Raw genomic sequence first — 26,258 nt, forward strand, 5'->3', positions numbered from 1 at the left:
ATATATATATATATATATATATATATATATTAATATATATATAAATATATATATATATATATATATATATATATATATATATATATATATATATTACGATATACCTATATAGACTATTAACACTTCTGCAAGCTCAGACTGTATGCTTTAACAGTTCATAATGTGCGCCAGTATATTCCCTTTAATCAAGAATTCAATTGCACTGATTTTACATGCACACTCCTCTATGATCTCAGACTTTGCAGCAGAACAAAGCACAGTAATACGATGGGAATAATCTACGGAACATGCCAGAAGTTTAACCGACAGGATCATCTCTAGCCGCATTTAAAGCAGCATACTCTACTTTCAACTATTAAACATATTTAGAAGAAACTACTTCCAAGGGCGTTTAGAAAAAGCATCCTAAAGTGTGACATTTTTTATGGTAACTGGAAGTAGGATCAGTAGGAATCCTCTTTTAAATTGTGACCTTTTGATCCCTTTGATGGACTAACCTAGCACTGTGATGCAGTCCAAAAAAATAAACCTATGTTCTGGGGCATTTCGTAAAAGGGCACTCTGCTACTCAAAGTTGTTATTGGTGCATATTAAAGTCCATTTTGCTAAGACTCCAATGCATTTCTTAGTTATTGGTGCCACAAAATGAGGCCTTCTCCTCTTCCTCTACCCACTGGCAGCTTCTACTGAATGGAAAACCATGAAGTACACCTCCTACAGCCATGCATGTTAGTTGAACAGGAATATTTAGCTAGCATACATATGATTGGCTGCCTTTCCTGACATACTGAATATGTGCAGGAAGTATACTTAGGTACACTTCCTACTTTCAGTACTAACAGGGATAACGAGAAAGTTAGTTAGAAACTGAGACTTCTATCTCTGGAGTGGTCCTTTAAAGACAGAGAATGTAAAAACTAAGTTTCCTGCCAATTATCAGTTCTACCCTCTAGCATATTTAAATAATGGCTAAAGGAAAAAAAACTCATACAATGGATTATCACATCATACTGTGCCTCTTGTGCCAACAGAGCATACTGCTAGAAGTGGTCAGACAGGCTCTTGTTTTTACTTTGTCTTAGGTCTGGTTTGTTCTGTGCTAATATCAGAGAAAACAAAAATCAAACTAGCAATTAAAAATAGATCATGTCATCGTGACTATTCGTCAATCCGTTCTGTGGTGGCAAAGGCCCATATGTGAAATGCACACACGTCATGTTTTTTTTTTTTGGCAAATCAATTAGTGGATTTGTAGACTTAAATTGGTACACAACAGAATCAAATATATAATCTAAGCTGATTTAATATACTGTAATGTACAACGTTTATACTGTAATTATATATATATATATAAAAATACAATACACAAGGATTTTAGATTAACATTTTTAATATGTTATAGAAATATATATATATATATATATATATATATATATATAATATATAAATATATATATATAGTACTGTGTCAGACACTTGAAACATTCTTTGTTGCATTCTCACTCCCGCCTATGACAGTTCCTGTGATTTACCTGGTTTTGAAATCAATCTGGTGATGTGTTGATGAGTAATGACACCCCAGCTATTTCTCCTTTGTTTTGAAAGCTGCACTGATGATAATAACATCACTTCCTGGAACTGGCCCTGCATGTAGAAGCACATAATTAAAAATGGATCTTCCGTTCAGCATACATGTACTGTGTTAGGGTGGACCGTGACTACAAAATAACTGTAGTCAAGCATTTTATTGTAATACGTTTTCATTAATTAAAATTTTTATGTAAACAAGACTACAAATGTCAGTGTTTGGAAACAAAATAAAATGCTCGATTCAGAGGTTTTATGAAACAGTTTTCAGTCTATATAGTAACACAAGTCCATGATAATGGATACTCAGTGCTGTAGACTGAAAACACTGAACAGGTGTGTGTGCGCAATAGTTATTCTGTTTCTATTTCTCGCCATATCTCTGCTTTTTCATCCATAGCTAATGTAAATGCAAATAACACCCACATACAGTGCAAAAAAAATTATCCAGAATACAGTTATTGCAATGGAGCCGGCCTTAGGGTTTTTAGGCAGGTTAGATCAAGCATGCACTCGTTTGCCATGTCAAGTATCTCCTTCCAGCTCAGAGCCCATAGACAGCTGCCCATATCAGGTCCAGGCTGGGGATGACTAGATGGCCCTGGATCGGCAGATGCAAGCACCACGCATCTGCTTGGTGTTCAAGATGGCCAGTCCGGGCCTGGCCTATATGGGGGGAGCAGTCCGGGCCTGGCCTATATGGGGGGGAGCAGTCCGGGCCTGGCCTATATGGCGGGAGCAGTCCGGGCCTGGCCTATATGGCGGGAGCAGTCCGGGCCTGGCCTATATGGCGGGAGCAGTCCGGGCCTGGCCTATATGGCGGGAGCAGTCCGGGCCTGGCCTATATGGCGGGAGCAGTCCGGAATTACGTTATGTATGATGACATTAAATATGTAGTGCAAACAGCATCACAATACATTCCCCAATAAGGTACAGCAGAGATCACGGCAGGTAACCAGTTGGTGTGGTAACTATTCCTGTACTACTCCGAATAACGTACCAAATATTTAAATGTATTTATCTGGGTAAGAATCAGGAACGTGAAGGCCAAGCAACAGGAAAAAAAAAAAATAAAAATAAAAATAAAATGTTGCTAATATTTCCCAATTGTTTGCAACATAGTTGTGGTAGGAGATTATGAAACTGTTGCTACCTCAGTTTGCTTGCATACATAAATCAATTTAAACAAATGGCAAATATACACAATTTGTCAGGTTTTTTTGTACTATGTTCAATAAATGCCTTCCATGGATTTCCAATGGATGTATTTCAGCTAGAGCTAGTAAATTAGGGGGCATCAGGGGAATTCTACGGGCACACAAACAGTGTCAGGCAGCCTCTGGCACACCAGCTTTGAATTCAAACTCCTATCATCCATAGCCAAACCAATGGGTACTGTAAGTCACAACAGTTGGACTGCCAGAGATTGTTTGCAAGAAATGTACTGTGGATACAAGTAGACATTCAATCCCAATGACTATGTATTATTGTCACTTCTTCCAATACTACATATACATTGTTTTATGTTATATACACAAACAGCACAAAAAAAAAATAAACAGTTAGCTCCTGAAATGCAAATTCTATGTGGTTTGTTTTTACTAAAGCATCATATGCTTAGCTGTACCAGTAATGTATACGAGAACAAAAATGGCTGGGTGAAACCTATCAGCGTCATTCTTTCTCCATAATATTTCAGCCAAAATTGTTCAATTACTAGGCACTGCCACCAGAAGTGGATATAAAATGGATTTGTCTTTGAGTTACTTACACCTGCAACATAGATCACTGGAGCCAACAGAAAACTTGCTAATAGATGCAGGGCTCTGATACCAGACATAATCTCATATCCATTATGCTTACTGAATTACATTTTCTCAGCCTCTAAAAAGGAGATAATAGTCTTTCCCGTTATTTATCACTTTAATTTGTGGGCTCCTTCATTTTAAATCTCAGTCCCATTTCTGTAGGGTGTATCTGTATTGAACACTCTTCAGAACCCCATGGTTGCGCCTCTTCCATCCAGTTAGCCCATTAAGTCTTCTAGGGAAATTTTCTTGTGAAAAACGACAATCATTTCACTGAAAGAAGGGAATCTGTGAGACAGAGATTGCTTGAATAACTGCTACCTAGGATCAACAAAAAATATCTATTTATACCATTAAAAATCAAACCAATTTTTTTTATAATGGTGCATTCTAAGAAAAAGCAAGTGATGACTAATTTGGCCAAAGGGGACCTCCTAGGTGCAACATGTCATCTCAGCAGAGGCAGGAGGTCACCTCAGAAGGTCTCACTGGACTTCCAGTCATAACGATTGACTCTGTTGCCTACACAAGGTATCTGCGATCTGAAGTCTGACCCATTTTGGAATTGTGTGTGTTTTTTGGATAGAGTTTCAGCAATGGATGGGATTCTCTCCAGTTACACACAGGGTGTGCAATATCAGGCTTTGTGAAGGACATTTTAGTAAATGCCCAAGACACCACTGACTATCACAGGCTATATTATAGATACTTGTACAAACATTAACTACCCTTGGTTATAAATTATAATTTAATGTTTCTGTATCAATTCAACAGTTAATACTTTCTTCCTCAAAAGTTATTTTGCATCAGTCACAAGCAATCAGTTTGGGTGAAAAGAACAAAAGTCAGAATGAGTAAACACTCAATCATTACTCAGAATGAAATAAATTCTACTTTAAAAGATGGAAAATAAAGTATGGCCTCAAAACACTTTCACTACAAGACTTACAATAAATGTTTTAATGGATTACACAAACACACTCAGATAATCCACAGGGTATAGCGAATGGGTAGAAAAGTCACCAATGAAATCAAGCTTTTGTGAGACGTGTAAAAAATAGAAATAAAGTAAATTTCTGAAAACAAAAATATAAACCAAGTGTTACGCTACCGGCAGGGAGATCCGCTGGGTCCCCCGGCCGGCAACAGCAACCGCCGCGAGGCAGGGGGAGACCCCCCGCTTCGGTCCGGCAGCCGCGAAGAAGAGGGAGACCCCCCGCTTCTGAACGGCAGCAGCAGCCGCCGCGAGGTAGGGGAAGACCCCCTGCTCCCGCACGGCAACCTCGGTCCCCGCGCAGAAGGGGGAGACCCCCCACTTCTGCACAGCAGACGCGGCCGCCGCGGAGAAGGGGGAGACCCCCCGCTTCTGCTGGGCAGGCGCAGCCGCCGCGGAGAAGGGGGAGACCCCCCGCTTCTGCACAGCGGAGACAGCCGCTGCAGATGGAAGGGGAACTTACCTCTTCCACGTCGCGTTCCCAGCAGCTTCACAGGTCCAGCTCTGGTGTCCGGACGCGTTCTTCTTCACGCCACCTAGTGGCGCCCGAGAAAACTGCATCTACTTATATAGGACGATTACGCAATCGCCAACCACAAGATGGCCGCGCAGGAAGTGACGTAACGGCACTTTGAAATTTTGGCGGGAGATCTCCAATTAGTGCCTAACTTCCTGTGCCTACTTAAGAGACTTCAGAACACTAAGACCTTGCCTTCTGATGGTCGTCTATGCTCTGTGCTAGCACCCAGATAGCGTTCCCTTGCTTGATTCCTGTATTTGACCTCGGCTTGTTTTTGACTATTCTGATCTCTGGTATCCTGACCTCGGCTTGCTCCTCGTTTATCCTGCTCTCCGGTATCCTGACCTCGGCTCTCTGGACCATCCCTGCAGTCCTACCTGATTACGGAGTCTCCTCTGTATGCTGTGTCATGACACCAAGTTACTACAAGCATCTTACCCTCCCAGCTTAAAATTGTGACTCATTTTTATACTTTTAACATGTAGCATTTTTCTTTCCAATATTGAATTGAGAAAAAAAAAAAATTTCCATGAAGATTCCCGCATTGCCTGACTTTTATAATTGCTTTATATACTGGCAGGTTAGTAAATAAGCCATCAAGTCCATGGCAGTCAAGCCTGTATTAGGCCTTGTGGGATACCCATTGTGCTTTTGTAAATCAGAGACAAAAAAGCTCATACATTCTTTGTCTTGGCAATCTACAGGGAAATCTATCAACAACATTTTATAAAAGCAATATTTATGGCTAAATACAACCATATGCACGATCTAATATGTGTCATGCAGATGCAATTTAGCATAACATTTGTTTTATAGCTGCTGTGTTCGTGGATTGGTCACTTTATCATATGAACATTTCAAAGTCAAGTGTACTGTATGCTGTATCCTGGAGCCCAGTTCAAGTGTATAGACCTGCTCCCTCTTACCCTCTCTTCTCACGCTTTTCAACGCCGTCCTCATGTTTTGAAGTTTAACTCCCATCCTACGTCTACTTAGCTACTCAACATGTGAGTGTGTCCCCTTTCCTGCCCATTCTCCTCCGTGTCTGCCTATTATCGCTCCTTTTCACCCCCATCCATTTTTCTCTACTTTGCCCTTTCTCCTCCACTATGTTTGTCTATTCTCTTTCCACTTGCATGTGTCAAAGTCCTTTTCCCAAGTTAGTCTGCCAGTTTCCCAGCACAGAGTGTCAATGCCATTCTACTTCCCCTGACCCCAGTCCCTTATATCCTTGCTCCTCCTCATACCCCATCACCAGGAAATCCCCGATCCCCTACATGCCCAGATATCCAATGCACCAAGCCCGCCTAGTTCAATGAATGAACCTATACTGTCAGAACCAATGTGTTTTCCCCATGTTGGAAAAGGGATTGTGAAACAACTTAAGTTACAAAAGCTAAACGGTCATTGATGGGTTTTGTATATATAAACCTTGTTGTTTAGTATTCATTAATTATTCTAAATCCATTTATGCAGTACATCTAATTAATTTGGTTTCTTTCTTAGGCAGCAATTAAAGGGACACTGCCCTGCTCCATATAGCCAAAACAATGAAGAATGCATAACCCTGATATATATATATAGATATATATATATATATATATATATATATATATATATATTATATATATATATATATATACACACACACGATTCTTGCACTCCAGACAATGGGAATGGGTAAATGCCCAGGGCAGTCACAGCAAGAATAGAAAGCAACACACATTGGGGACTGTATAGTTAATAGCAATGTTTTCTTATAAAAAGGCAATGGCTTTTTTTGTATACACACACAGTCTATTTTTATGTATAATGTGGTGCCAGAAAATAGTTCACAGCAAAAACAAAACAAAAAACTTTTATAATAGGAGTAGTTGGCCCGTCTTATTCTTGATGCTCTGAAGGGGGATTTGCCAAAATTCAATAGTTTTGCACATTGTGTCAGTTCTTGTGAACTGCATTACCAGCAATTATATTCAACCACTGGCCCATATAGGAGCCCGCAATTAGGCAACTGCTACAAACATTATGATTAAAAAATTATAAATAGCTGAAACTGGGTTTTTAAAAAGGTGGAAATTGTAAATGGAAAGAAATGATTACAGTACAGAAATTGGGTACAACGCGTTTCTTCAGAAAATGACATCTTCTTAAAGACACTGTGGAGACATGAAAGCAAACTAGATACACTAGGTCAGAATAGTTGGCTCAGTATCCCGACGGAAGCTTTGTTGAGCATGGAAGGATTCAGGAGTATAACATACATACGCATGCAGGGCCCTCTTACATGAAATAAAAGTTGTCTTAATCTGTCAGTTCCAGTGTTGTCATACCCCTTGAATATATGCGCTATATTACAAAGTGCTTCCTAAATTGTTGGCATTATAAAGCATTGTGTGTGTAACAATAATAAATGATATATTGCATACACCCTGTATTTAATTATATGCATTTACACACACGGTGTGGTTTTAAGTATGAACTGTGTGCCTACTGTACAGTGAATACACTTTTATTGCTGTATTTGTCTTGAATCACAGCACATTTGAAGGGAGAATACACACACACACACACAAATTGGCCCAAATATAGGCTGCACTTTTTAAGTCTTTAAAGTGGGGGTGCGGCCTATAATCAGGATTTAGCCCAGGGATGCTCAATTCATATTGCCTAATGCCCCCCCTCTCATTTAGCGCTGCAAGGGAACCTGGATCCTCCTCTCTGGCAGCAGATGGACGTCTGCGTGATGCGCGTAGACGGCCTCTGCTGCCGGCACTTCTGCCAGGGCTTCTATGACTGAGAATCCCCGGTGGAAGACGTGAGCACCGGCAGAGGCCGTTTATGTGCATCGTACAGACGTTCACCAGCTGCCCCCGCAAGACACCAGGGGGGGGTTTAGTAAGTCTAGGGGGGGGCACATCTATAAGTAAGGTGCATTATGAATTAAGGGGGGGAATCTTAAAATGGCTATTGGTTTTCCAAATGTCAGTCAGCATATGTTATATACTAACAAACTGCATAATAGATACCAAAAATGTTAAAATACATGTATTCCTGTTCATTAGGTAAAACACTGTTTCACCATTCCACTAATGTGTATTTTTTTCTATAAAAATAAATCTGTTTGAAATAGCACCAAACTTTAACGGTGCGGCCTATATTATACAGAAAAATTGGAAGAAAAAAAAATAAACCCAACACACTTGATAATTACTGTGTCATGTGAAATATCTAAAGAGACACATCCCTAAAATAAGGAGTATCCAGCGGGGTTTGTTTACCAACAAGGGAGATGGCATGAGTTGGAGTTTCACATCCTATTCACGCTACGTTATGATGGTAAACAAACAAGCTTCTGGTCTAAGAATAGCTGGGATAGTCCCATTTTAAATATTTAAATCAGCAAGGATTTCTTAAGAGGCATCTCACTGGCTTAACTACGCAGGGCCAGATTGGTCACTCATGCAGAGACATTTGCCTTGCGTGGGTTCTTATAATGCAGGGAGTAGAAACCACAACTTTCCTGCCAGCTCCATCGTTAGTGACTAAATCCATCCAACTCCTATATAGGGTTAACTCAACCAACATAGTACCTCAATAAGCTCTGTGCCAAAAGTGTATGAAAACGCTTAATTCTTAAGGGTTAAAATATTAATCTCCATCTGACAATAGAAACAGCTCTTCGTGCTTGTACAGCGCTACTGTCTCATCTAGGAGATATTTGGGAGCACTGCAGCTCCCCAGTTCCTACACAAGCATGGGTGCCTTTGAGCCAATTATAAAGGGCCAATATAGAGCACACCCTAGTGCAGTAGTAACAGGGTATTCCGAGGTGGCCCAGCTTCTTCCGAAAAGAAAAATCACAGACCTGTCAGCCAGGACGGAAATAGTTAACTTCCTGGTGTACGCAACAGTCAAAACCCCTTAACATTTACAATTCTGTACTCCTTAATGGTCATCATTATATTCCACACCCCATAATGCACATGATAGAGCACAACCCCCCCCCCCAAAAAAAACGTAAATATGGCAAAAATATAACCAGACCTTGCACACTAAACAAAGAGAATTCTATTGACTAATTTTTAAACTGCTGACTAAGCAAATCATTTGTTTTTCATTTAACTTGGGAAACAGTAGAAATCACTCGTCCTACATGCTCTGTTCACAAGTTGTAAAGTGTACATTAAGAGGGTTTTAAAATTCTAAGGAGGCTTAAGAACTTGTACTCTAGCAATTGTATTTAATTTGCACCCATTTATTAGCCTCTTACAAGACCATATAAAAAATGCTTGCATTTACAGTACATAGAATGTAGTCTCGATACTTTTTTTTTTTTTTTTTAAATGTATGATAAACTAAAATGCAATGTATAATGTAATTTAGTTTATATGCTACTCAAATAAGGAAGACCAGAACATTATAAAAGCACATTTATTTAAATGTTTAGTAACTTTTAGATTCGTTGTATATATTGTACATTCCATCTAGACTTTTGCAAGAAACAAAACAAAAACACCCTAAGGCCACTCCCATACATTCATATTTCAGAATTACATGGAATGCAGTTTACACCCGTGGAAATGGAAGGCACAATAAAAAGTACATATTTGACACAGCAGAAGCTCATTGCAACCAATTTGGTGTAGCCAGTAGTGCATGTGCGCGCGCATTTTAACTTTGGCGTACGTTTGTTTTGACATGTATTTATCCCTGTGTTAAATGGGATTTTTTGGGGGTTATTTTCCCCCTCGAATGTTAAAATATTAAAAGCATTAAAGTAGCATTGTGATTTTTTTTTTAATCAATTGGCATTGAAAGGGTAAAAAAAAAAATTGTCATTAGTATACCATTTTCTGTTGCCACTCTAAGAATGTTAATATCCCCCCCTCCCAAAGGTTGTGTCTTGTAGATTCTGTAACGGTTATTATGCAAAATTGCAACCATGAAAGTTCCACAAAAACTCTGGGGACCCCATTTTAATAGTTTTTTTTTTTGTTTTGTTCTATTTTAACCACCGTTAACAGATGACGATAATTTTCAGAAAAAAAAATTAAATAAATCACATTTATTATCCGAGTTGACCAGTCAAACAAAAAAAAAAAAAATAGATAATAAATTGATAATTATAAATAAATGTAGTGCACTGCTTCAATTTATCGAGTGCCAGAAGATTCTGTAGCGGTATTCCAATAGCGGACAATGACAAATTAAAAAGAGCATTAAAAATGACAATATACAATTTCACGTTAAGGTATAATGGAGCAGAAAGACGACAGCACTGCACCCGCGCGCGTACCATCTATTAATCTTGAACCTTCTGCTATGAAATATGATCTGGAATACACAGACCCTTCATAAAAGGCGGATTCTGTTCTATACAGCCTACAAAACATTTTGTTAGCGTGTCATTTAGTTTCTAATTAAGTGTATGGTAACGTGCGGCTTTTAATACATAACTGGTTTTATCACCAACATCATTTGCAATTGTGGCAAGGCAGACAGTAGCCAGTTACACAAATACTTCGTGTTGTTACTGATAATGTGAGAGTGAAACTAATGTGTTCATTTGTGTGTTTACAGACACTAAGAAGGCTGTCTGCTACTACCTCAGCACGCTGTAGTAACTGAAGCCCTCTCCCCATTCTCTAGAGACATTTTGTGGAGTAATTGGCGACTGATCTGTTGACAAGCCTGAGGCTTTTAAAAACTTTTAGCTTTAAAAAGCTCATGTGTTGTTCTAATGTCAACAGGCCACGTCAAGGGTTTGATTACGGTTGCCTCATTCCACCCCCCCCCCATACACACTTAGGTTTCTTCGGGAGAAGGTGATCTGATGGTAACCCTACTCCAACAATGCCTTAAAGAAATAAATAATGACTGCCTAATCCACAGATTATACAATCTTATGGAAAAAATATAAGACCAGAAATGCAGTAACTTTGCATAGTGATCTTAAGTTTTATTTACAATTGTATTAATGATATCATTTAAAGCATCCAGGTTCCCAATGGAACAACAAATAAGATAACTGGGTGCATTTAGTCCAAGTGATAAACGTAGAATCAGGTCCAGGAAGTGTACATCCAAGACAAACATTGAGTGCGCGCTGCTACCAGCCCAGCTGGTCAGTGCCGCATTATAGTTGCAGCATACCTCCTATAACAGATGATCTCATACCACAGTATGATACATTTAGCTATTTGTGGAATACAGGCTTCTGGTCTGGCATGATGTCATTATTCGATCATCACTTATCGGCTAAGACGACCCTGTGATATAGGAGAGGGAACAAATAAACACCAGTCAGAGAAAGAGATACTATATGACGGCTACTAAGAATCTTGGTAGCTTTTGATGATGAGATATTGTGTAGGTGCTATGCATGTACTGGAGAATAGAATTTACTGCAGTTAAGGAGGAGGAGCAAGTCTTGTTACCTACTACAAAAAAGATGTAATCTTTTGACACTACATAGAGTATGTGTATAAATAGAGGGTGCATAGGCAACATTTAGCCCTGGAGAGCAAGTTCAGCCAAGTCGCCTCGAAATAAAGGAGCCCAAAACACATTTGGCAGACAGCACTCGGAATCATATTAAAAAGGAAAATAAATACACAGTAAGGATACAGTCACCATTTAAATGCTGCCTAAATCTTTGTTCCCTGGTGGCTACGTGTGGAACTGCAAGTAAAAAAAATCATGTAAGAAATTCCAGGTAGTAACTCCAAAGTCTTAATTTTTCTGGGATCACCATTCTTATTATAAGAATTACCAAAAAAAAAAGAAGAGCAGAAAGCATACACTCTACTTTATTGGAAGAAAGGCCAACATTTATATAATAAAAAGAGTAACCAAAAATACATTTGTTTTGACTGAACTCTAAACATACATAATTGTCTTATTCAATATCACAGGTGTTATTTTTATAGCACCTTCATAGTCTTATGCTGTACAATGGGTAAATAGGGACAAAATGTAGTGCATTACTTTATCTTTTTGGTTTTTCTACGCTCAAACAAGCTTTAATGGTAGTAATACACTGGCTGCTGGGGGTTTATGCTGTAATTAACTAAAGTAAAATGCCTTTATATTTCAAAAGGAACTTTTGTTTTAAATGCGCATACATTTTTTTTTTTATTTAGACTAAAGGTTTTCAATGGATAAGGCAAAGAACAAACCAGTAACTGTGGCAAGTATCAATTATGGGATAGTCCACTGGAAACAGGGACATACGGTTAGCCCATACTAGCACTGGTTGCTGTTGCATGTATGAAAAGTGTAGTAAGACAGCCTTTGGGTTTGTTGTGATACATACAAGTGTGTTAAAAAAAAATAATCACACATTACATTTTGAAATTGTAACACAAATACTGAACAATGAAACTGTACAACCGACTTTGGAATTTGATTTCTTCATGCAGGGATTCTCTCCTGGACATGTCCAGATTGGCTTAAGATGCCTAAATGTCTGACAGTCTCTTGGAAAGATATATTAATAAAGCACCAAACCGTAAAAATGTATATTTTGAGCCTTTTATCGTTGGTTGTGAGGTTGCATGGGCAGGTAATTGGCCAAAATGCTTTGAGAAATGTATAACTGCATCTTAAAGTAGGCCTGGGGGAGGATAATGAGGCACCACTGGCACTTTAAGGCTGGCAGCTGCCTAATTACACAAGTGCAGCCAACAGCTGGACATGACAAGCAGTACGTTATGTCTTTATGCTCACTTAGTAGGCAGCTGGGCATATCCAGCCGCACACTGCAGTATGAAGTGTTTTGAAGCCAGTTTGGCCCCTACCACTTATGTCCTGCTTATCTTTGCCCTATGATTGACCAATCTAATGGGTAGTTTTAGAGATTTGCACAATGGAAATTCTGAACTGGCTGGAGGGCCAAAGCCTACTTTCCGTGAGGATGTGTGTAGGCTTGTTGCAAATGTGAATGGAGCCGACGAGCAGCGTGTCACCTATTCACACTCAAAGCTATGCGACATGCCAGTGACACGCTTATTTATGGCAAAATGTTTACAGCATGTTTTAATCATTTTTCCTCCAATGTTCTGGAGCAGAAATACATCAGAGAGGAAACATGAGAAAGTCTGCAATTAGAACAATTTCTTTCAGGGCAGTTGGGATATGCCATAAAAATAAGTGGTTAACCTACCATTGTGTAAATTTTTTTTTTTTTTTTTTTAAATGCTCTTATTCTTCATCTTTTTTTAGGTAATGTTGCACCTACTGAATAAATGTATGTAAAGTATACCAATTGTACAGTATTGCTTAATAGATTCAATATTAAATATACAGAGTGCTGTGTTACAGGACTCACTTACTTAGGGTGGAGAATAACCTCTTTTTAAGACATTACATGGGAGGAAAGGTGTGAACCTATCACAGCTGTACGTTTTAAGCAGGTGTTAAAATACTGTAATTTTAGAATACTTTCAAAAAGACATTTATCATCTAACAATGCAAAAAGAATGGACAGAAGAAAAATCAAATCAGTATTTGGTATGACCATCCATTGTTACAAACACCTTGGAGAACTAACCAGTTCTTCTGTGGATTTAGGCAGCCTCAGTTGCTTTTATCTCTATATGTGATCCCAGGCAGACTAAATGTTAAGATCAGGGCTCTGAGGAGGCCATAACATTACCGCCAGGATTCCTAGCTTCTTTAAACTGAAGATAGTTCTTAATAACTTTGGCTGTATGTTTAGGAGCCGTTGTCATGACTAAATTCTTAACCTCATTTGGAGAAATGCAGCCACAAACTTGCAAGGAACCTCCACAATGTTTTACAGAGAACCAAGTGCCTTCTGCTACAGCCAATTTTTCAAAGCACCTACTGCCATTTTTCCGCACCACAGTTCCTGTGTTTTCTTGAATAGTTGAGTTGCTTGGCCTTGTTTCAACTTTGAATGCTGCAAATTTTCTATGAAGACCAGACTTCTCCAGATAGTTGATGAGACGACCAGGGTTCCATAGACGCAAGCATGATGTGTCGTTCATCTTCTGCAAGTTGGTCAACTGCATCTATGGTCCTCAATATCGCCTGTTTCTTTGTGTTTCTTCACAAGAGTTTGGAGAGGACATCTGGAAACTGGCCTGCCTTGAAATTACCTAGGGTCTTGTTGCTGTGCTCAGTCTTGCCATGGACTTTTGACATTAAACGGTCTACAGCAACCTCACTTTGGCTCACTTGAGAGTTTGGCTGTTCCTCATCAAGTTTTATTCCTCCTACACAACAGTTTCAGTTAATGATAGTTTCAACCTACATATTGATGATCATTAGCACCTGTTAGGAATTGATGTCGTCACACCAAATTTGTTTGAATTATATCTTTTTATTGCTTGCATTTAGCAGTACAATGTATGTGTGTGTTTTTTTGTTTCTTTTTTTTTTTTAAACACAGTAAAGTTGAGATTATGTCACTGCCCCACTGTGACCATTAATGCGTCTGGACATTTGGGATGAACTGAACTGTAATTGCACAAAAAGTGAGGTCATCTAAATGTACGTTTCAATGCCAGATTTTGTAAACTCATGAACAATGCAGACAATAGATTTGTTTGTTTACTGCACAACTATACATAACATACCTGCATTGGACACACTTTATATTGAGGTTTGTGATTTAGTACAGCAATATTGATAGTTTTATCCTTAAAGGAACAGTTTATAGTCCCAGACGGCCTAACCAAAGAAAGTGTATAATATTTTATATAGTGTCTTCATATTCTGCAGCACTGTACAATATGTAAACCGGACATAACTAGTATTTAACATAATTTCACTTACAGAAACAAGTAGTAAGGGGGCCCTACGCCAAGCTTACAATGTAGAAGGAGTTAGGGTGTATTATACAAAAGGGCAAAGTGCCACTGTGAGGAAACGACCAGCCTAGGAATGGTGAGCTAAAGGAATATGGGGTATTTGGGGATTTTCTTTTTGAAGATTGAAGACAAGGGGGAAAGATGGATTGTCCGGGAAGGGCATTCCAGAGAACAGGGGCAGCCGTTGAGAAAACTTGCAAGCATTCATGAGAGCTAGAAATCAGAGGAGAGGACAGATGGAGATCATTGGATGAGTGGAGAGAGCGGTTAGGAGTGTATTTAGAGATGAGTGAGGAGATGTAAGTAGGGGAGTCACTATGAAGAGCTTTGAAAGAAATGCCTCCTCTGTAGTCAAATTGTCAGTCATTGGTGAGAAATGTCAATCAATTGCAGGAAAGCGCTTTCCTTGAAATCAATGTCAACACTTAATGCATATGCAACCTTCACCCAGTCACTGAGGGAGCGGATATAGTGGCGAGTACATCACATGTCAGGAGGTAATATTTTGGGCCAAAACATCTTCTGTGTGGCAGATAACTGGTGAGTGAGGAAAGGCGCATACATAGGGTTCTACAGAGGGACATTTCATGGAAAGTTAAGGGACCTCTTTTATATGCATTAAAGTGCATAGTAGGATTGTAAATACCGATGGACCAATAAATCAAGTCTTAAGAGTACAGTTTCTGTCAGTAAAATAGTTTTATTGGAAGCAGCCATTACAATTGGTAATACAAAAGTAACCAATTTAAGTATTCAAGGTTCCGCCATTGATTACGCCATTTTCCTTTCTAATTCCCACAGGTATTTTTTTTATTCTTCAAAGAAAAGTCTAATGATGGCCTGAGCATAATATAAACCCTCACGATGGAAAAATTTGAATCATGTCATCATATTGCTTTAAGCAATCCTTTGCCGAATAGCTTAATTCAGATCCTATATATTTTTTCCACTTTAGTTATGCAATGTGGAGTATATTGAATAACTGAAGTGGAACAAAATATAGGATCTGAATACGTAAAGCAAAGTATTTACAACATGCCAAGAACACATGCACTACGAATCACTTTCACATGGTATATCAGAGTATGTTTTATTATAATTAACACATGATTTTTTTTAAATTTATTTTATCAGCGGCTGCAGCTTGCAAAAATAAATGCTACTTAAAAAGGTGCTTATTTGAATGTAAAAAAAATACTTCTGTTCCCACAGCTTGTAGCTTACTGGTTTAATGCTATTCTTCTCCATACTTTACCATTCCATAGAAACTCCTACATGAAGAGCATTTACTTAGGTGGCCAGTCAGAGATGTGGAGACAGTGGTGAAGCAAATGCCATTGGCTGCTGCAACATCCCAGCAACCCTCTGAACCAATAGGAATCTTTGTTTATTAGCAGATTTCAGAACAGTGAAAGTGGGTCAGACTAGGGGTTAAGGCAAGGCTGGCCAAAGGTATATGCCCAGCTGTTGCTGAACTACATCTCCTATGATCCTTGGCCCGGAGTACAACTGTAACTACCTGCAGAAGTGAATAGCTGTGGTATGCAAGGAAGGTACCTGTGCAGAATGGTATGTGATCATTTAAGAAAATATTATGGCTAAATAGCAGTGTTCTTGTTTGAAGAAAAGTCTTAGCTATATCACCATAATAATAATAAATACGTAACCTCCCATTCCAACATAATCACAAGCTTTCACCCCATACGCTCTACTCAATTTAAACCTGACCATTTCATTGCATATCATTTGGGCATTGAAAGGGTTAATGGCTTTTTTTTCTAGCACAAACCTGTTGGTAGCTGTGTTTTATACGTATCAGTTTATGTTCAGATTCATGCGCAAATATTTTTTATATTGTTTGAAGAATAAGAATATTTACTTAATTGCATAATTCAGCCTTGGTTAGGCAGTGCGGAATGTATAGAGGGAATATATATATATAACCATTTAATGGTGGGTTTGTTATGACTTTACCCCCCCCCCCTTTAAGTGTTACATTATCAGATTCCTTTTAAATGTAGGCAATTAACCAATCATGTCACACATGACTATTTTGATCCTGGATGTTATTGGATGAAGCCTAGTACAACTTTAACATATACACACACATATATACATACATACACACACACACACATACATACATACATATACATATATATATATATATATATATATATATATATTATAGCGTTTTAGCCCCACCTCATAAACACTATTGTATACAAGTTTGGGGTCAATCAGCTGTTTTCATGGAAACAAGGACATTTATAACTGCAGGGTTTTCTAATGATCAATTAGCCCCTTAAACTCACACTTTGATTGGTGAACTCAACATGCCATTGGAACACAGGAGTGATAGGAGTGATAAAGGGCCTCTGTACACCCATGAAGACAGTCATTTACAACGTCTACACTGTATTTCAGATCAATTTCTTCATATTTCAATGGACAAAATTATTTTCTTTAAAAAATAAGGACATTTTCTGAAACGTCTGAAAAGTAGTGTAATATATACACACACACACACATATACACACTTTCATGGCTGTTAAAGCAAAAGATGGTAATTTTTCCCGATTACAAAAAAGCATTATGCAGGAAATGCACAATTTTTAAAATAGTTGTAAACAAATTGTGAATTTCCCAATTCAAGTGTGATTTCCACATACAAATCTACACTTGCTGCACACTATTCAAAGTTAGATGTTATTTCAAATATTTTAGAAACGGTTACAAAATTGTTCTCACGTGGGAAGCCCCATTTTTTGCCCCGAAAATAAAGAAACCTCTGCACTGTTGCTTGGCTTTATATTGCAAACTTAACCCTACAAGCAAAACAGATGACACCCAAAGCCCCCCCCCCGACCATCACAATCTTTATAAAGCCATTCTGAGTCCTCTTATAAAAAAGACAAGAAAAGCTTTAGAGTAACTGTTACCCAGGATATTAAAGAAAAACACAAAGATATACCATAACTGTTCTTTCTCCACAAACTCTGGCCAACCACCTTTTGGTCGTTTTTAACGAATGCCAACTTTATAACGTATGCATTACTCTAAGGAGAGTTCTTGTGTGATAAGAAAGTATAACAAAACATTTTTTTTAAAACGTTACATCTTCCTATAGACTTTATTGTGGAAAACAATGTCCTATATATAATCATGGCCCTGTTCACCTCTCTTCATTAGAGTTTGCTCATCCTTATGAGCAAGGTTAGACTTGCTATATAAATAAATGAAAATAACGAGCAGGGCTGGCATGAGTTTGTGCGACGCTCACTGTAATCCACTTTATGCATTTTATTAATAAGAATAACCCTCCCATTAGTAGTAAAAAAAAATCTTGATGAATCTGAATAAATCATGGCCTTTTTTCTTGCTTTTTTTTTTTCTTTTTCTTGCTTTATACTTTTTTTTTAATATAAAAATTTCTAAGGTTATATAATATTCAAGTAAAAAAATAAAATTGATATTAGCAGGGTCCTGTAAAAGCCAAAAAGCACATTTTGTATACAAAAATCACCAATCACATCAGTAGCATAAAACCACATAAAGCGTATACTCAGGACACAGTTGATTAATACTGTGGGGATCCCACAGGGCCACTTGTCAATGTTTACTAATGCAATGTTTGTTTAAAAATGCCTGATTCAACTACATCTGAAAACAATCAGACTTCTTTTCTAGTCCGGCACCAGCATTAACCCCCGTGTGGCAGACGGGTGTGCAGCCCACCGAACTGCTCACCGCCGGTCACTCAAAGGGTTACATTCAGAAAACGTTAAACAAATATTTGTATTTTAGCTTAAATATATCATCGTGTACATAAATATCACCGTGAAAAAGACTGGCTTGCATTTCCCCAGTGGATAATATAAAAAGTCCGAGTGTAAAAGAAAAGATTTACAAGGCCTTTTTTTCTAAATGTATATCTATCAGCGCCAAATACTTGCATCACTTTCAAATCATAAATGAAATTACAGCAGAAAATTAAGACTCTTTACCCTAAATAAAGCCATATTCTTCCGTAAAGAGTACATTATTAGAACCAGTTGGAGGAGGGGGGGTCATTATGCTGAGTATACTAATTTTTGGGGTAGGCCGTGATAAAAGATATGAACGGTGGACCGAAAAGTGGATTGCTGTATGTGTGTGTGTTTTTAGGTATAAACAATTTTGAAGTGTGGATTTGATTTTAAATGTAATATCTCTCATTCCCATGTGAAAGTGGTACCGACCATTTAATGAAATGGTTTAATTTCACTCCTCTCATTATTTTCTCTTTTTTTCCCTCCATTCAGCCATATTTCATCCCCACTTCCTCACTATCATGGATAGGCCACAGTGCACAGGCAGAAGGGGCTTACAGTGGTCACTCTCTTCAGGGGGGTATTCAATTTCTTTGGACACAGCAATTTTCATGTGCTTTAGAGCAGCTATTAAAAAACTAAAACTAGAAAACAAGGAGAGAGACACTTAAAGCGGTTTTACAATTAGTTAAAAAGGCTTTATTAAAGAATGTGTTGTACAGTAATAGGCCTTGTAAACAAATTAATGGTACGTGCAAATCGTGACGTAATCGCCAACACTGCAGATACAATGAAACAGAGTAGACCCAAACCAGGCCAGACTGGGTATGATTAGGCAACCGCCAAATGATGTAAATCCAGCAACCGGCATGTTACGTATTCACACTTTTGCGGGCCGTGGCTGGAGGTATCCAGCCGGTAGCCGCACATAGCAGGACCTATAGGCAACCGGCTACTGGACATGTCTGGATCCAAAGATTTATGCAAAAAATAAATAAAATCTAATGTGTCAGGAGAAATATGCATGAATTCACCATAGTCAAAGCATTGACTCCCTGCCTATGGGACACCTATGATATCTACATGCTTCAGGCCCATTTGTGACAAACACTACCCTGACAGTATGTAACATTATTAAAATACTGAACTAATTCAATTATGGAGATTTATGAATTCCACAGACAGCTGGTTTGTGCTTCTCAAAGGCTGGTCTGCAGCATATAGCATACATGTTTTATATGGCTGTGTTGGCAACCGTAGGCCATACCACCATTGCTGGGTCCTAAACCTCTTTTTCCTCTTAAGTAATCAAACTTTACATAGATTAGTAGTTAGAGTTGAGAAGAAAAATGTACCCTCAAGTTAAGGGCTTTTTATTTCTTAATGCAAAAGTTTAATACCCCTTTAATAATGTATTTGAGGAGCGTTTATGCTATAAATATTTGCAAGATAAGTAATTAAAGTAATGCTATCACAGGCACAACAAAATGATATGGACCTGCTTGGGGTGGATCATACCAATTAAGCCTCTTCGGAAGGTACCATTGTTGAATGCTTTGGTGCCAACAAACAAAAAAGATCTAGTTCATATCAACCTATTTTAGAGGGGTGCAAAGTTGTACTTTGTGAAGAACACAGGAACATTTTTGGTCAATTTCAGTTACCAAAATAAAATCTCATCTAAGAACAAAAATGTGATAAATACAGTGTTAAGTATGCTTAAAGCCAAGTTGACCGGGACATGCTTTTCATGGGTTATGGGGGTAAAATTGTTAAAAAAAAAAATTTAAAAGAAAACACCTTAATGTGAAATGGGAAATTTCTCACCCAAACTTCTAATGCCCACCAAAAATATAGTTTAAGATATATATATGTCCTTTAAACTGTAGATACGAGAAAATGCATTATGCAGCATGGGAATTCTGCAGCTTCACGGTATATTTTATCATAAATGGGGAGTCTTGTGACCCCATACAAAGTCCCTGTTCATTATAAAGGGCTTAGTATCAGAGGGACGCTCAAGGGGCCACTCTCTAGTGACCAGTACCTGGGGTTAAGAGTAGAGAGCGGACTGGATGTAAAACGGTGAGAGGATTATTCAGAATCAGCATTCCAATCATTGTCATTGTATCAACACCACTTTGCTCCGGAATTGTTCTTTACACAACTCCACTAATTCAATTAATATTAAGTAAAAAGTAAAAATATATATATATTAAATATTCTACATGACAAGTCAGATTTGCGCAACCACTATCAGAATGTATTTTTTCACTTTTGTTTTCAGTTACCATATGGGAGCATAGAAGTATTTGTAAACCAAATATGTCTTTTCTTTAAATATTTGCAAATAAGCAAGCAGAACGAGGTTCTGTAATTATAGATCTAAAATGAGAAAATTCACAAACCACTGTGTTTCCGGATTTTTCAGAACGTTTAAAAAAAATAATAATTGAAGGCTGAATTCTAAATATATTTGAACACAAATACATTTTTTTTAACCTGAGCCTCTGCTACTATATCTCACATCTACCAACTTAAATATTCTGCCACTACATATTTTATTATTATTAATAATTTTTGTTAATTTTCACCGATGTAGAATTTACAGTATCAGTTATTTTTCTTACATTATTATTATTATCAGCTATCATGCTACAAAAATGTATTTTGTATGATGGGCCCGCTAACAACAAGCTTTCTTTATGCTTTAAATACGGGTGTTAGGAGCTGATTTGTGGTATTTCAGCTAAATATGAAAGTTTTATCGGAAAGCAAAAGAGTATGTAAAATAATTACACTCCAGAGTGATTTGAGACAATAAATTTGCATGCGGAGCTTTGCGTGGTAACTTTAGACAGGGCCATATGGTTTTGGTCACAATTACATTTTCTAATCTTCTTTATAAAAAAGAATTCTGTGTTTACAAGGATGATGCGGCCATTTCTTATACCTTCAGGTCATATTTGATTCCAGTGTTTACTACAAGCAAGTAGCAGGGGAAAAGTGAGATATTGCCAAAAAAATAAATATTAGGAGATCTATATATCTATATATATATCTATATCTATCTATCTATACACACTATTACCCCGTCCCCTCTAGAGTGTAAGCGTGCTTGCAGGGCCTCTTTACCTAAATGCATGGGTTTGTATTAGTCTCTCGGTCCTAATTTTGTCGCACCCTTTGAATTTAAGTAAAAAGTGCTGTGTAAATTGTTGCCACTATAAATAAGAGATAAGGATTATATTTGTTACCTATATGTTTATGAACACTGTACAGAATGACACTCTTAACTAAACCATACATATAAAAAAAAAATAAAACAGAAAAGATTTATAAGAGAAGGGAAAATGCCCTGTTGTGGAATGTGACAGACAGTTAATGCATTTTAACCTTGTCTGTCTCTTTTCACCCTCTGTATATTGTCCCCCCTGGCTTGTGACTTCTGAGGCTAAGGGTGTAGAGAGAGAGAGAGAAGCGGCAGAGAGAGGGGGAGCGAGGGGAGGGCAGTACTGCCTCTACTGTTGTCAAGGAGGCGATGACGTCATCCCTTTCTTAAATTAGCCCGTTGTCAGCCGCTGGCAACTTTTCCCTCTGGCAGAGCGACCTGTCAATTACGTGACGTCACAATACGCCTGTTGTGACTGTAAACAGAGTGCTCTCTTTCTCTCTGTGCCTCTTTGAGTCTCTCGCCCTCTCCCCCCTGGCCCTGGGCTCTCCTTCCTCTCTGCCGTCCCATTATACCTCTAGAAGAGCCGCTCCAGTGCTTTTAACACAGCCGACCAGTGAAATGAAATAAATAAAAAGAAACCGATTCATTGAGAAGCACTGGGAGGTGACGTAATGTCCCCAGTAGCAGCGCCTCCTCCAATGGGCTTGCGAGCAAGACAAGTGGATATTAACCCCACCGTGGCCACAGCGGGGTGCACATCATCTCATGCAATAATGGTCTGTCCCCATCTGCCAAACGTATCCAGTAAATAGGCTGACAAAGAAAGAATTACCCGCAGCAACACCGATGCGGACCGACGGGCACCGGCAGCCCCGGTCCGCACACATCCCAGCGAGTGACCGTAGTGGTTTTAGGGCGCACACAACCGGTTCACATCCGAGCCTCCAATGCACTTGCAGCTCTGCCCCCTCCAACTCCCACCATCCTGAACCAGGAGTGGCTGAGGATGGTGCGAGTTGGAATCCCAAGGGGGAGGCAGGTTGCCCAGACCTGGACACAGAGCTTTGCAGGTCCCATCACCCCTCATCAATAAAGACATATATAGAGACTTGGTGCGCACACAATACACGGATCGGCTACACGGCAAGCAAACAACGGCAACACGAACAAAGCTGCATGTGTCCCCCGGGACCTGCCTCTCCGCGGTGCTCCGTTACACTTGTAGCAGGTAGAATAAGCCTCGCGTTCATCTAAGGCAGAGACTGAATGGCACTTACTGACCTGTCAATGGAGCGCAGAGGGAAGCCCAGGTCCGGAGATGTGCATTCATATTAAAAGCAGAAGAAGCCATGTGTCCAGAGCCCAGAACCCCCCCATCCGCCGAGTGATCGGGCGCCCGCCGCCGTGTGTGTGCAGTTATCTGCGAGCTTCTAGGAAGTTGTTCTTTTGTTCCACTATTTATACATTGCGTCAACATTGCGAAAAGAAGGAGGCGGAGCCAAGGCACTCCGAGCACACGACCTTAAGTACACAGCGCTGAAACCTCCACCCCGCCGAGGATCGCCAGATCACATTAATCACGTGTCCGGGGATAACCAGCCCTGCCTGCCAGCCGCAGGGGACACGGCTCGGGCGAGATAAAGCGCTCCTGCCTCTCCCTGCCCCCCCTCTCTGGATGGCAGGCAGAGGTGCTGCTGGGTCAGTCCCGAGCAGCTGCTGCCTCTCCAGCTGCAAGCTCACTTAAATCCCCATCACCATAAGGCTGGCTAAGTGTGATGGGTGTTGGAATTCAAACCATGCTCTATTAAAAAAAACAGCTTCAATAATTTCAGAGTCAGAAAGTTTTAGCCCCTATGCACTCGCCTATTTTAACACGAATTGTCATTTACAAAAGATACGAATTGTTTGAAGCGCAGTGTTATTGACGCTGTGCTACGAGGAGCTCGCAATCTATCTGATCCGTGTTATCTCTTTCCCAGCTGTTTATCTCTGGATCTCAGCTTGTTATCTCCATGTGATGTCTCATAACACTTACTTATCTCCAGCAACTATACTAAGAGCCTTATCTCCAATCAGGCCAAGCGCCACACTTTTTCAGAATTAGTATTTTACTTGCAAGTAGCCCAGTTGTTTAAAACACAGAAAACTTCAAGAATCTTGAATATTTTTAGTCTTAAATGTGCGGGTGAGCCCTAATATATTCAAGATCGAATAGGAGTGATAGGAGTCAGGTGTGACGGTGCTTGGTGTATGTGTCCTGTGATTGTATGACGCAGTAGAGAAGCTCACCCTGTGCCCAATTATTCTAAGGCCCAGTTTGGTGCAACCCCTTCTCCCCTTTTGAGGGTAATCTCTGTTAATCCCACCAGCAGATGTCTTTCCAAGTGTTGATGCAGATGTGGAACTCCTCTAGTTGCCTTTTTCTGTGGAATTTGCCCTACTGGAGTGCAATGATAAATTATTTAAAAGTACAGAAAGGGAGTTTAATTCAAAGGAGGAGAGAAGGAGGTCATAATCTTAAACTAGAATGTGGACTATAAGTACATTTTACTTTAATGAGAGGGGGGGTTGGTGAGTGGAACGGCCTCCCAACAGAAGAGTTAAAATATTGAAGAAGAAAAAACTAATGAGTGGCCTTAGGAGGCCTTGATTTGAATCTGGGTTTCCCATTAGATGATGCTAAAAACATTGTGGATTTCATTGTGAGACAAAGTCATTTTATGGGCTGTAACACATTTGACAAGCTGTGGGGGGGGGGCATATCGGTTGCTACTGAGGGTAAATAAACATTGTTTTTCTGAAACTTTTCCTCCCCAGGATACGTCATAGCCTTGAAACAGTGAACACGATCCTCCAGGAACGTCCATTTGTTTTGACCAGACCAACTGTGCGGCATGTATTCATCAGCATCATCAGACGTGTAACATACATCATAGGCGGCGCGCCTGCTATTTCTATCCATTATTGATTTATAGTAGACATATTTTCTTACACGGGAACATAATAAAAGAAAAAGAAGAATAAATGTGAGATGGACTGCAATTCACATCACCCTCAGCGAACCAGAAGATGGCCGCGGGTAATGGGAGGGGTGAAAAGGGGTTAATTTGGCTTACAATGACATTTCAAGTGGCTGAAATGAGTTATTTAAGTTTTTGATGAGTTCACAAATTTGTAACACCCATAATGTGAGCCAGCTGTGTATACGCTGCTTGTTCGTGCCATCTCCCCTCCTTTACAGCGAAAATAACAGCATGGATTCGATATGGTTTCGTTTTCGTGTTCTATGCGGACACGATTATGGCAGATCATAGAACATGTGTGATCATAAGGGCATTCTCACCCAGAGCTGCTAGAGGGGCATTAGCCATTAATGGATGGACCTTGAAATTATATATATATATATATATATATATATATATATATATATATATATATATATATATTTATATACACTTTATATCTATAGATATATATACACTCACACACAGAATGTGCCTTAAAATCCTTCTCTTACAAATAATATACTTAATGACATACAACTCATCCGACAGAATTTACTATCTCTTTAAAAATACCATTGTTCTCTGGATCCGATGCCAAGTGTTTTAATGTGTTGATAATAATGCACGTCCTCCCTAAATGTATATATACTGTATACAATAGAAAGTATTATTATACTACTCCCGAGTATAATATTACTAGTTTTATATTATATATTAGTAATAGTCTCAATGTAAGTAGCAGTGTTTCTAATAGTGTCTAATGTATCGGAATGTGCTGTGACATTATTGAGTATACGTTAGTGGTTTTATATTTGCTATACTCTTACCGAATTGCTGGAATTATATGTCATTCCTAGTATAAATTATACCTTAAGATGGTGTAAGAAGACGAGCCATATATGATCTGAGCGGATGTGGAGTAGTGTGTGTGAATATATACATATATATATTTAAAATGTGTATATATATATATATATATATATATATATATATTATATAAAGATATATAGATAAATAAATATATAATAGACCAATACAAGCATAGTCTATCAGATCTCTGGATGGTAGATGATAATTAATTAATTTGTAGATGGTGATGATTAAGGGAATCGTTTAATTAGTTAACTTTCAGTAAGTCCCCAGCACCTACCCCTTGGTAACCCAGGGGCCCTCGGAACAATTTTCGCTGTGACACCGTGGAGCTGTCTCTTCACATGACATGACCCCTTTAAATGGTCCCCAGATTGTTATCAGATTTAGTTAGAATCCTCTACACACCCTTCCCATTTTAAATCCTTTACCACCAGAAGCTGAACTATCAGATATTTCACAATTCTGGGACGTTTTGTCATTATTTGCGCAAAACGTGAAAATCTCCTACATGAAACTTTTATCAAATATATCAAATAATCTTAAAATACTGACAAATAAAGGAATTAGACCCTTTGCAACCACTGGGGGGAGGGGAACAGTTACCAAAGTTAGAATCGTTCTATACATTGGCTTAATCATACATCT

At 38.8% G+C, this 26,258-nt stretch overlaps 1 long non-coding RNA gene across 2 annotated transcripts; it reads right to left on the minus strand.

Annotated features, from left to right (window-relative positions):
* Positions 1-1,461: 1,461 nt before the first annotated feature.
* LOC128475282 (uncharacterized) lies at positions 1,462-23,343 on the minus strand. 2 transcript variants are annotated; one of them, XR_008346484.1, is made up of 2 exons: positions 23,017-23,343; positions 1,462-1,644 (listed from the first exon to the last, which is right to left on the minus strand). It is a non-coding gene; the product is annotated as an uncharacterized LOC128475282 (long non-coding RNA). The 2 variants fall into 2 exon arrangements; XR_008346485.1 differs by having other exon boundaries at positions 23,013-23,343.
* Between the last annotated feature and the right edge of the window lie 2,915 nt (positions 23,344-26,258).

Source organism: Spea bombifrons, chromosome 2, assembly GCF_027358695.1.
Source record: "Spea bombifrons isolate aSpeBom1 chromosome 2, aSpeBom1.2.pri, whole genome shotgun sequence".
NCBI lineage: Eukaryota > Metazoa > Chordata > Amphibia > Anura > Pelobatidae > Spea > Spea bombifrons.